The 11,445-nt window shown below is 38.1% G+C and overlaps 1 long non-coding RNA gene across 7 annotated transcripts in view; it reads right to left on the reverse strand.

Annotated features, from left to right (window-relative positions):
• The window catches only part of LOC147370931 (uncharacterized), a 57,865-nt gene extending 56,030 nt beyond the window's left edge, over window positions 1–1,835 (reverse strand). For 6 of the 7 annotated variants that reach the window (XR_015165631.1, XR_015165628.1, XR_015165625.1 and 3 more), the window contains exon 1: window positions 1,326–1,835. This is a non-coding gene — a long non-coding RNA (uncharacterized LOC147370931). Of the gene's footprint in view, window positions 1–664; window positions 751–1,325 lie in introns of all 7 variants that reach the window. The other variant, XR_015165632.1, reaches the window with a different exon arrangement.
• Between the last annotated feature and the right edge of the window lie 9,610 nt (window positions 1,836–11,445).

The raw sequence follows: 11,445 nt of genomic DNA on the forward strand, positions 1-11,445 counted from the left end.
AAAAATAAAAGTAAAAAACAGAGTCATGAAGAAAATATTTAAAACAATCTAAGCAGACCAAATTATTAAGGAGATTGAATCAGTTCTCAAAAACCTCCCAGCAAAAAAATACCAGAACTAGATGGCTTCACTGGTAAATTCTACCAAATTTTAAAAGAAGAATACTAGTTATTTAAATTGGATAAATCTTATAATTTTTTGGATGATACACTTTACATTTTATAAATATAGAAACAGAATGATATAAAATAAGCTAGAGCTATTGATTCTGAATCTGATATCTCTGAAATTATTTACCATTTGACTTGAGCTATATTTCAGAAACAATACAACTGAGCATACATTAATAACATGATTCTTATAAACTCTTGAAAATATGAAGTGATAAAGCAGAGTATGTCTGTTGCATGAGTGTAGAGTATAATAGAAACTTACAAGAGCAAGTCTTGACTGATTACAACTTGAAAAGCTAGTATCTTTATTAAACAAATGTGAAGGTGTTCATTTTCCAAAGCAAACTAGAGGCAAAAGAAAACTAGGGGAAAAAATTGGAGTTTCCAGATTTATCATGATGGTTTATGGACATTTCTCAGTGAATCACACCAAACCTTTACCAAGGGTAAAATATACAAACTTCATAGCAAAGGAATCTTGCAGAACGCACCTGAACCAGTGAACCTCAGGTGTAATAGGACAAATGATAATCACAGGACTGAAGGACACAAGACACATTGTCACTGCTGTGGAATTCTGGGTGAAAATACAGAAGAAAATCATAATCTGAAACTACCATGAAAAAAATGTCAGTTTTACAAATTTCAGTCTCTATACACCTCCCATGTTCTCTGATTCTAATACTGTATTTAAATAATCTTTATCAACATACAGAGAAAAATACCTCCTAATTACTTTTCTTTCCCAGAAATTTGATTTATCTGGACCACTAATGCCATCCCATTTAGAAGTGCCTTTTCTTAATCCTGTTGTGGTAAGTTGACATCGCATTCAGATGTACAGTAGCCATTCCACTTTCCCTTCTTCACTAGTATCTCAACATCTGAAATTATCCCATAGGGAATTTTGGATATTAATGCCTTCTAGTGTTGCTCTTTCACAAAAGGAATAATTTCGATAGTTGAAGGTCACTACTTCATGGTGAGAATGCTCCATGCTCTGTGGGGAGCCTGGATGCAGATAATGGGGAAAGACTCTGGAACACGGGAGAAGTAAAGAGCTGAGTTTGACTATCGTAGGAAGGGGAAAAAAAGTAGTGGAAAATAGCCTCACTGGACAGGAACATCAGAAGTAGAAAATGAAAGGCTTACAGGTTCTCAATCCATGACATTTCAGGAGGAAAAGCAGACGCAGCCTCTGACCCAGGACAGGACATTAACCCGAGAAGCTGTCGTTTTCTCCTTTTCTTCCCGCTCTGCGTTGTTTTCTCATCGATGTTATGCTGAGAACCACATTAGTATCTCGAGAATGACTTCAATGGCATCCACACAGCTCCTGCATCTGTTCCTACAGCACCCACAGGCAAAAGAACCCAGAAACGCTGACCTTTTGAAAAAGAGAGATTCAGGAACAATGAGCTCCTGCATGGAGCTCATTTCTAGAGGTTTTTTCTCACAGAAAAAACTGTGAAGTTTTTCTTTCCTGTGTGCACGTGCTCTCCCCTCACACAGATGCCCCCAGACTGCTACAGTGTAGAGTAAGCGGGCTACACTGCCCTGCCCGTCTCATCCTATGCAGAGCAAACATCGATGCCTCCCCAAACGGAAAAAGGACTGAAGACTGGAAGCAACTCTCACTCATGTACCCCGCAGGCCTCATACTTAAACTGGGCCTAACTTAGAATCACCTGGTGTTGAAACAACGCAGATGCTCCCACCATGATCAATAGACTCTGTGGGGAGGGCACAGGTGTTATTGCTAAACCCTCATCATGGAATACTAATGGGAAACTGCGTGGGAACCACACAGCAAACATTTCTTTCAAAGGTTTGAAGTCACACAAATTTTGCGGAAATCGGGGCCCCAGTCTAACTATGATTCTCCTGTGGGGTTCATGAAATGGCATCTTTAACAAGTTTTTTGTTTGTGCTGATGTGACTCCCTCAGACCTGTATTCAGTAGCACTGAGCTAGAGCTATCAGGCATAGCACACCTGAGACCACTGAGTAGCATGAAGTTTCGGGCTAAGAACTTCCAGAAGTGCAGGTTGATTCCTAGCCTGATTCCTAGGGGCTGAGCCCCTCCTGCATACGTGTGGCCTTGTTGTTGTCTAGGGGGGATGCTCCCAGGTTGAGTGGAAATCACATGGTGGGTTTAGGATATGTGAGGGGTCGCCCACAGAAATCTACTCCAAAGTACCCTACATCCTTTAGCCCCCTGTCCTCTCAGGGCGCACTTGACCCATAGGACTACTCGGGAGTGAGGCATGACCACCTGTCCTCAAGTGAGCTGAGACTCCATACCCCTAAAGATCAAGAGTATGATGTTGTTTGCATCACAGATTCGTCTGAAAATAAACAAAAGGCAGCAATGGAGGGTGGATTAACATTTTGTGCTGGGAATGAACAGAAGCCTTTGAAAAGGATGCCATGAATGCATATTTGATGATTCACAAAGGAAGCTGTGATCTCTCTTAAAAAAAAGCGCATTACAACTGAATCAACAGATCAGGATTTTTTGTTTATTGTGTGTCTACATGTTTGTGTTATAAATTGCGGTGCCACAATTTGTTGTCCCCACCCCCTTTACATATTTATATTACTCCAGACCTTTAAAGCACATTGATTTAGGTAAAAATTAGAGAAAATCATATCTACTTTTCAAATATTCTTTGAGAATATTGAATCTTTTAAAATTTTTATGTATTTATTAAAAATTTAATACAGTTTTTAAAGGTTATTTTCCATTTACAGTTGTTATAAAATATTGGCTATTTTTCCCATGTTGTACAATATTTTACATTCTTGAGTCTGTATTACACCCAATGATTTGTACCTCCCACTCCCCAACCCCTGTATTTCCCTTCCCATCTCCCCAGTGGTAACCGCTACTTTGTTCTCTGTATCTGTGAGTTTTCTTCTTTTTTATTATATTCACTAATTTGTTGTATTTTTTGTATTCCATATAGGATAGGATGTTGGAAACGGAAGTAGCTTTTTTAGTGCTTTTGTGGCAGCCTCAGGATATTCTGCCTTAACTTTAATTCAGAATGTATGGAGATTTGAAGTTGTCTCAAACATACTTTTAAGACCACCATTATGTGAGATCTCAGGTAGCTGATCCTCTCCTAGCACAGACAAAGTCAGTTACCTGTGCGTGCGTCCTCAGTGGCTCAGTCGTGTCCAACTCTGTGACCCCATGAACTGTAGCCCACCAGGCTCCTCTATCCATGGAATTTTCCAGGCAAGAATACTAGAGTGGGTTGTCATGTCTTCCTCCAGTGAATCTTCCTGATCCATTGAACCTGCATCTCTTGCATTGCCAGGCGGATTCTTTACCACTGCACCACCTGGGAAAGCCCCAATTTGCCTGGTTTATTCACAAATGGGTCACAGTTCCATTCCTTCCCAGTTCAAGGGTATTTTATGATTGGGAAGTAGTGTTCAAACTCTTTTGAAAGCTGAGATAGGTGATCATGCACCAGCTCAGAGAAAGAAGGCCTTGGCTCAGTCTCTTTCAAATCACTGCTAATGTTTAAAACATGTCAAAAATCCCAGTGTTCATTTGTTGCTTCCATAATTCCAGTTTAGCTTTGAATACAGCCACTTTATTTGCTGACTTGAACAGTTGTTCTCCTCTGAATTGACAGATTGAGTTTGGTGAGCAGGGTATATGTAATACAATTAAGCAAGTTTTGCAACCCATTCTGTGTCCCTGAAGTATGCTGCCAGTGGTGACTGTTTTTCTGAAAGAAATCTCTGGAGCAGCTCTCATAACTCAGAAACTCTGGCCAGTGATCTACCTTTAGAAAGCCATCTCATTACTGGGTATAAGAGCAGATGTGTGTGCTCTGTGTCCGTCTCCTCACAGAGCTGCAAAACATTGCAAAGTTTTGCAACACACCCTGCAAAACATTAAGTTTTTTGTCCAAAAAATGGACAAAAATTTTTTGGCAAGCCGGTTTTTGTCTATGGATCACGCATTATGTAGACCCACATTCAGAAGCAACCTCTTTGACCCAAGTAATGAAACCAGAAGGCTGTCCAGTCATGGCAGCCACTCTGTCTGTACATTATACCAACACAAAATGACCAATTCAGTTTTCCTGAAACGTAATCATTCAAAGACTTAAATAGTTCTGTGGATGTGGTGTTGGTTGGCAACAAAAGTGCACATAACATATCCTCATGCACATCCTCCTGAAAATAAATCGCACTGAAACAAGCATTGTTGCCTTGTCAGCATTGGTAGACTCTTCAACCTGGATTGTATGCCATGGTGATACATGCATTAATCCTTGCTAACAGTTGTGCCTCAACATTCTCTGCTATTTTACCAATTCTTCTAGCTTTGGTGCTAGTTGAAAGAGGAACACGTACTACCTTTTGAAATGTAGCCTCTCCTAAAAGCTCATGACAAATGTCCTCAGGATTAACTCCTCACCAGTAGTAAATGGCTTATTAGCTTTAGCAATGTGGTTAGCCGATAAGAATGATGCTTTCAGTGCAGACAGATTTGATGAAGTGGTGGCCTTCAATAGTCGCTTCTGTTCTTCACATTCACATTTTTCTTTTGAAAAACTCCAAGGGCTTGTTTTTTAAGGCAGGGTGTTTGGTCTCCATGTGGTGAAGCAGTTTTGAAGGTTTTATGGTTTTGTTGGATAGCTAGTCTCCACATATTATATTAAGCAGGCTTGGGCAATGTGAATCACCTGTTGCAATGAACCTGGAACTTAAGTAGGACTTGGTGTTTTCTTTCAAATGCAGTTTTCTTTTTGTTGGCACGCTTAGCATCTTTTTCTGTTGCATCATTGGGTCTTTTCTCCTTTTCAAAGCAGCTCCCCAGTGGTGTTTGTTTCCCACTCATTTTTGCTAGGGTTAACTTGTCAGCTTACCAAAATGTGAGTGAGACAAGTGCACAGTGTGGGAAAGAGGCACAGATGGAAGTGGTAAATAAAATAATAGGAGGGCACATGCAGACTAAAATGCGATTCTGACTTAAAGCCTGCCACCAAATGCAGCTTAATTATCACTTGCCACTCATGGATAAGATTATGGTCTCTGTGCAGTCGAACGTCTCTGCTAATGATAATCTGTATTTGCAGCCACTGTCCAGTACTAATATTACCACCTCAGCTCCACCTCAGATCAGGCATTAGATTCTCACAAGCAGTGTGGAACTTAGAACCCTTGCGTGTAGCGTTCACAGTAGGGTTCATGCTCCTATGAGACTCTAAAGCCACCACTGATCTGACAGGAGCAAGCACTCAGGCAATAATCTGAGTGATGGGGAGCAGCTGTAAATACAGATGAAGCTTTACTGGCTCACCTGCCACTCACTTCCTGCTGTGTGGCCTGATTCCTATAACAGGCCATGGATCTGTACCAGTCAGTGGGCTAGTGGTTAGGGATGGTTGCTCTACCCCATCGGTGATAATTCAAGTTAACACAATGACTTTGCATGCTATAGTTTACCTAGCGCACATTTTCCTCTTGTTAAAGAGATTGGAGCTCATGGCAACCAATTCATAATCTACATTGAGGGTCTATTTCCTGGGGTCACCTTGGGAGCACATCAGTCTATGTTCAAGGAGGAAATGGATGGCATCCTTAAAAAGATGAAACTGGAGAGCACTTAATGAAAGGATTGTTTACCAGGGTAGGGGCAGGGGTAAAATACAACCAGGGATGGTGAGGCAGTTAGGTTTCAGCAACAATGAGAAACTGTTACCACTCATAGATCTGAAGGCTCAAGAGGATGAAATAGTCTTGCCAAGCCTGGGAAGAGGTCAAGCTCTGAGAAGAGAGGATGTTGGACACAGGCTGCCTGATAAGTTTGGGCAACCACTGTCCAAACCACAGTTGGACAGGGAAGGAGTGGCTGACTAATACCCTGACCTTTCTCCAATCCCACCAGCTGATTTCCTGGTATGCTGCTTCCCATTGGTCAAAACCAAATGGTAAGGGAGCAAGGATGGTGTGGAGACTATCAATTATAGGCAACTCACCTCTCTTCCACTTCCAGGTAAAAGGAAATGGAGACTATGGCAACCTGAAATATTTTGCTAAGGCAAAAGCTTTCAATATATACACATATTATATTTGTTTTATATATAAATATGATGTGAATAATATTTCAGGCCTACTCTCAGATTTCTAAACCTGTTTATATTTTCATCAATTTTACTAAAAATTTTTGATTAAAACTTTGCAATATTGGCAGATTAGTACAGTTGCAAAGGATGATACAGAATGAAGAGGTGGGAGAAATGACTAAAGTTCTAGAGAAAAATATAATTTAAGATAAGATCTGATCAAATTACCACTCCGAATTACACAGTCTGACTACAATTTGACCTTTTTACTTTAACTTCCTTTAAGGGGAAAAGCTCAGGAGAACACTTGCCTATAAGTTATTACTTGAATAAGTAATTCAATAATGAATACTTATTATGTTTTGACAAGCATAAGTGTATATAAAGCAACTTGAAAGTGTTCACATTGCATTTGAAATGCTCCAATGTTTAAGAGAGTTAAGGTATACTAGCTGAGGGAAAACATGTTTTGAAGTTGATTTATGTTTAGAAAACACTTCAAGGACTCCCTCTGTAATCCAACAAAACCACTTGTAACAATAGTAGTTATAATAGCTTATTGCAAGTACCTCTTTAAGTCTCTCATCTAAATATAGACCCATAGTTTTCCTTTAACCTTGACTGATACATTTTGATGAGGTAGAGAGAAAGATTAACTTGGAAAAGATGAAAGAGAAAATGTATATCTGGGGGTAGCCAGGGGTCTCGGACAAATGAAAACAGGCACTTCTGTTTCATATTTCCACTTTGTGTTGAATACTTCTACTTTACAAATAAAAAGATTACTTTACACCTATAACAAAAGAAAGTGATAGCTGTGAAAGGACAGATCAACTGGGAAATTCATGAATTGCATTTTGTTTTATCAGGCAATTCGTCAATATCTGTGACACTACTTAAAACACTGATATTATCCTATTGAGTCATAGTACAAAAACACTGAGCATAAAAAGTGTACAATAGAAACCCTGGAAAACTTAATCTCATTTTAATATTGAGTCATTTAAGTTTTATGTATGTTTTGTATGTTAACCACTTATTAAATATATGGTTTGCAAATATTTTCCCTCATTCTGTATGTTGCCTTTTCAATTTTTTGATTGTTTCCTTTGCTGTGCAGAAGCTCTCTAGTTTCCCATTAGTTTATTTTAGTTTTTTTTAGTTTCTAGTTTATTTTAATTTCCAGTTAATTTAATTTCTAGTTTATTTTAGCTTTTGTTGCCTGCATTTTTAAGGTCTTATCCAAGACATTGTCAAGACCAGTGTCAAAGAGATTATTCCCTATCATTTCTTCCAGGAGTTTTATTGTTTCAGGTCTTATATGTTGTTTCAGGACTTAAGTCTTTCATCTATTTTGAGTTAACTTTTCTGAGTTGTGTAAATAGGAGTCTGCTGCTGCTGCTGCTGTTAAGTCGCGTCAGTCGTGTCCGACTCTGTGCGACCCCATAGACGGCAGCCCCACCAGGCTCCCTCGTCCCTGGGGTTCTCCAGGCAAGAACACTGGAGTGGGTTGCCATTTCCTTCTCCAATGCATGAAAGTGAAAAGTGAAAGTGAAGTCGCTCAGTCGTGTCTGACTCCTAGCGACCCCATGGACTGCAGCCCACCAGGCTCCTCCATCCATGGGATTTTCCAGGCAAGAGTACTGGAGTGGGTCTAGTTTCAATTTTTTGATATGAATATCCAGTTTTCCTAGCATAATTTATTGAAGAGACTATTGTTTCCCCATTGTGTGTTCTTGTTGCCCTTGCCAAAAATTCATTGCCCATATATCCATGGATTTATTTCTGGGCTCTTTGTTCCATTCCACTGGTCATGTGCCTGTTTTTTCTATGCCAAGCCTATAGCAATTTTGATTGCTATAGCTTTGTAATATAGTTTGAAATTAGGAAGTATAAGGCCTCCAGCTTTGTTTTCTTTTTCAGGAGTGCTTTGGCTATTTGGAATCTTTCGTGGTCCAATACAAATTTTAAGATCGTTTGTTATATTTTTGTGAAAAAATGCCCTTGGGACTCTGACAGAGATTTCCTTAAATCTGTAGATTGCTTTAGGTAGTATGGACATTTTTAATAATGTTACTTCTTTGAATCCATGGGCACAGAATATTTTTCTATTTATTGGTGTCTTCTTCAAGCTCTCTCATCAATGTCTTATCATTTTCAGTGTACAGGTTTTTCACCTCCTTGGTTAAATTTATTCCCAAGTTTTTATTATTTTTGATGCTTTTATAAATGATATATTTTGTCTGATTTTTAATATAGCCATTCCAGCTTTCTTATGCTTAGTGTTTCATGGTATATCTTGTTTTCCATCCTTTTACTTTTTTAACCTATGTCTCTATATTTGAAGAGAATCTCTTGAAAACAGCCTGTAGTTGGATATTGCTTCTCTGCTTTTTAACTGGTTGTCTAGTACCTCTACATTTGACATAATGATTGACACGGGTAGGTTTAAGTCTATCATCTTACTATTTGTTTTCTATTGCCCCATATACCTTTTTTCTATTTCCATCTTTTCCTCTCTTCTCAACTGAGCATTTCTTAATATAACATTTTAAGCTCTTCTTTTGGCCTATGGCATTTCACTGTTTTATTTCTTTAATGGATCCTTTAGGGATTACATTTTGCATCCTTGGCCTGCACCTTGCATTGACAGAATAACACTTCACATATAACATAAAAACCATATATAAACGTGCTTCCATTTCTCTCCCCACTTCTTTGCGCTATTTGTGGTGTATCTCACTTCTATACATTACAAACTCCACAACATAGTATTATCATATTTCAAATAATTCATTTATTTTTAAATAAGTTAAGGAAGTAAAAATGTTTAGTGTTCTTTATTTATTCAGGTAGATTTGAGTTTCTAATTTTGGCATAATTCCCTTTAACCTGAGTGAGTTTATTTAACACATCTTGGAGTACAGGTCATCACTTTAGATTATCTGAAAATATATTCATTGGATTAAAATTTTGATGAAAAATTTTGCTTTATTTCAATTTTAAATTCATAATTTATTTGTTATTTAGCATTTTAAAAACTGCCATTCCAATGTTTTCTGGCTTGTTCTGTTTCTGATGAGAATGTAGTGGTTATTCTATTGTTACTTTCCTGTGTGTATTATGTCTTTTTTCTCTGAATGCTTTGAAATTTTTATTTTTAATTTGGTTTAAAGCAATTGTACTACAGTATGCTTAGATGTGGTTTTCCTTGTGTTTATCCTGTTTGTGGCTTATTCCTTCATCATGGCCAAAATGAGAATTTGGGATTTTCAAAACTAAGTTTTAAAATGTTCAGTTATTACTGAAGAGATGAATGGTTGTCCTAGGGGACATTAGTTATTTGGAGATGGAAAATGTCCTCTGTGTTTTTATTTTTACTGTATTAAATTTGGGGATTTTCTTTACTATTATTTCTTTTAACACTTTTTTTTTTCCTGCTAAAAGTTCTCTTCTGCCTCTGAGATTTCTATTCCACAAATGTTAGATGACTCTACAATACCCTGTAGGCCATTGAAACTCTGTTCATTTTTTTGTTCAGCCTATTTTTCTTTATTGTATATATTTCAGTTTGCAAAGTTTTTATTTATCTGTCTTCAAAATCTTTTCTTTTGTAGTATCCAAACTGCTGTTAAGATATCACAAATCTTTAAATTCCAGGTTTATTTTTTAGTTCTGCACTTTTCATTTGATTTCTTGTCTCTTTTTTATTTTTTATTTATTTATTTACTTAGATCCCACATCTGTTTACTCGTCTATTTGTCTTTGTCTCTAGATTTTTAGCCACTTTTATAATAGTTGCCTGAAATCATTGTCTGAGAATTCTGACATGTTTGTCATCTCTGGATCTGTTTCTACAGCCTTCTCCTCCTCCTATTTTGGTTATATTTTTCTGATTCTTCACATGTCTAGTAATTTTTAAATTTTCATGCTAGACAATGGAATGTTACATTGTTCAGATTCTAGATTTGCCTTCCTGTAAAGAATGTTGGATTTTATTCTGGCAAATAATTAATTTACTGGTGGCTCAGCATGTTTTACCTAAGGTTTGGGTTTAAGCTTTGTTACAGTGGGGCCAGATAATCCCTAACGCTAGGGCTGGAGGAGTCCTTCTAAAACTATGATTCTTCTGGGGCCTTAGCCCTGGCTTGTTGGCATTCATTCCACTGTCTCCCAGCATTGTGTATTCTCTGGGATTTCTATTCAGCTCACAGCCCCAAAGTAGCCACTCCTTACTAGGCCTCTCTGAATTTGACCACATGTACACACAAGTACTCAAAGATTCAAGAGAATGGTAGTACAGATTTCTGGGGTGCTTTTCTTCTAAGCACCCTTATTTTTGGTGCTCTGAGATGCAAATTGCAGCTACTTCAGTAGTCCAAACTTTAATTTCTGTGTCATATGGTTGGCAAGACTGCTGTTGTCTGTTCAGGCTCCATTTCCCTGGACCACAACTTGGAAATTGCATTCCATGAATCAGAATGAACTTGGTGTTCACCTGGGCTTTGTGTCTCTCAAGGATCACAGCCCTGAGCTCTCTATTAACCGAGCTGTCTATTAACCAAGGCCTGAGAAGAGCTACTTCATGTGTTTTTTATCCCTTCCCAGTTTTAAAGTTGTTAATTGCAGGAGAGTAAGTCTAATATCTATTCCTTCAATCATAACTAGAACCAGAAGTCAGGATTTTCAGAACTCAGTTCATTTCTTGCTCAGTAAATGACTGAATGTCCTCCAAGACATTAGATATTTGGTGACTGGAAAATATCCTTTAATCACAAAAACACATATTTGTTGAGCAGTCTCTTGTGCCAGGCCTTATGCTAAATGCTTTGCATACATTTTCTTATTCAATCTTGTCAATAAATAAATGAGCTGTGGGTATTCCTATTAACTTCATTTTGGAGATGAAGAAAATATTTAGAATGTGTCAAAGAATTGCCCAAGAACCCATATCTGATGAATGTTACAGCCAGGAATTGACTAGGTTAGTAACTCCAGGTTCAGTTCAGAAGCTCAGTCATGTCCGATTCTTTGCGACCCCATTGACTGTAGCACACCAGGCTTCCCTGTCCATCACCAACTCCCAGAGCTTGATCAAACTCATGTTCACTGAGTCAGTGATGCCATCCAACCATCTCATCCTCTGTCCTCCCCTTCTCCTCCCACCTTCAATCTTT

The sequence above is a fragment of the Bos grunniens genome, chromosome 6 (genome assembly GCF_055505025.1).
Source record: "Bos grunniens cultivar Pamir isolate PY7600 chromosome 6, Bosgru_T2T1.0, whole genome shotgun sequence".
Lineage (NCBI taxonomy): Eukaryota > Metazoa > Chordata > Mammalia > Artiodactyla > Bovidae > Bos > Bos grunniens.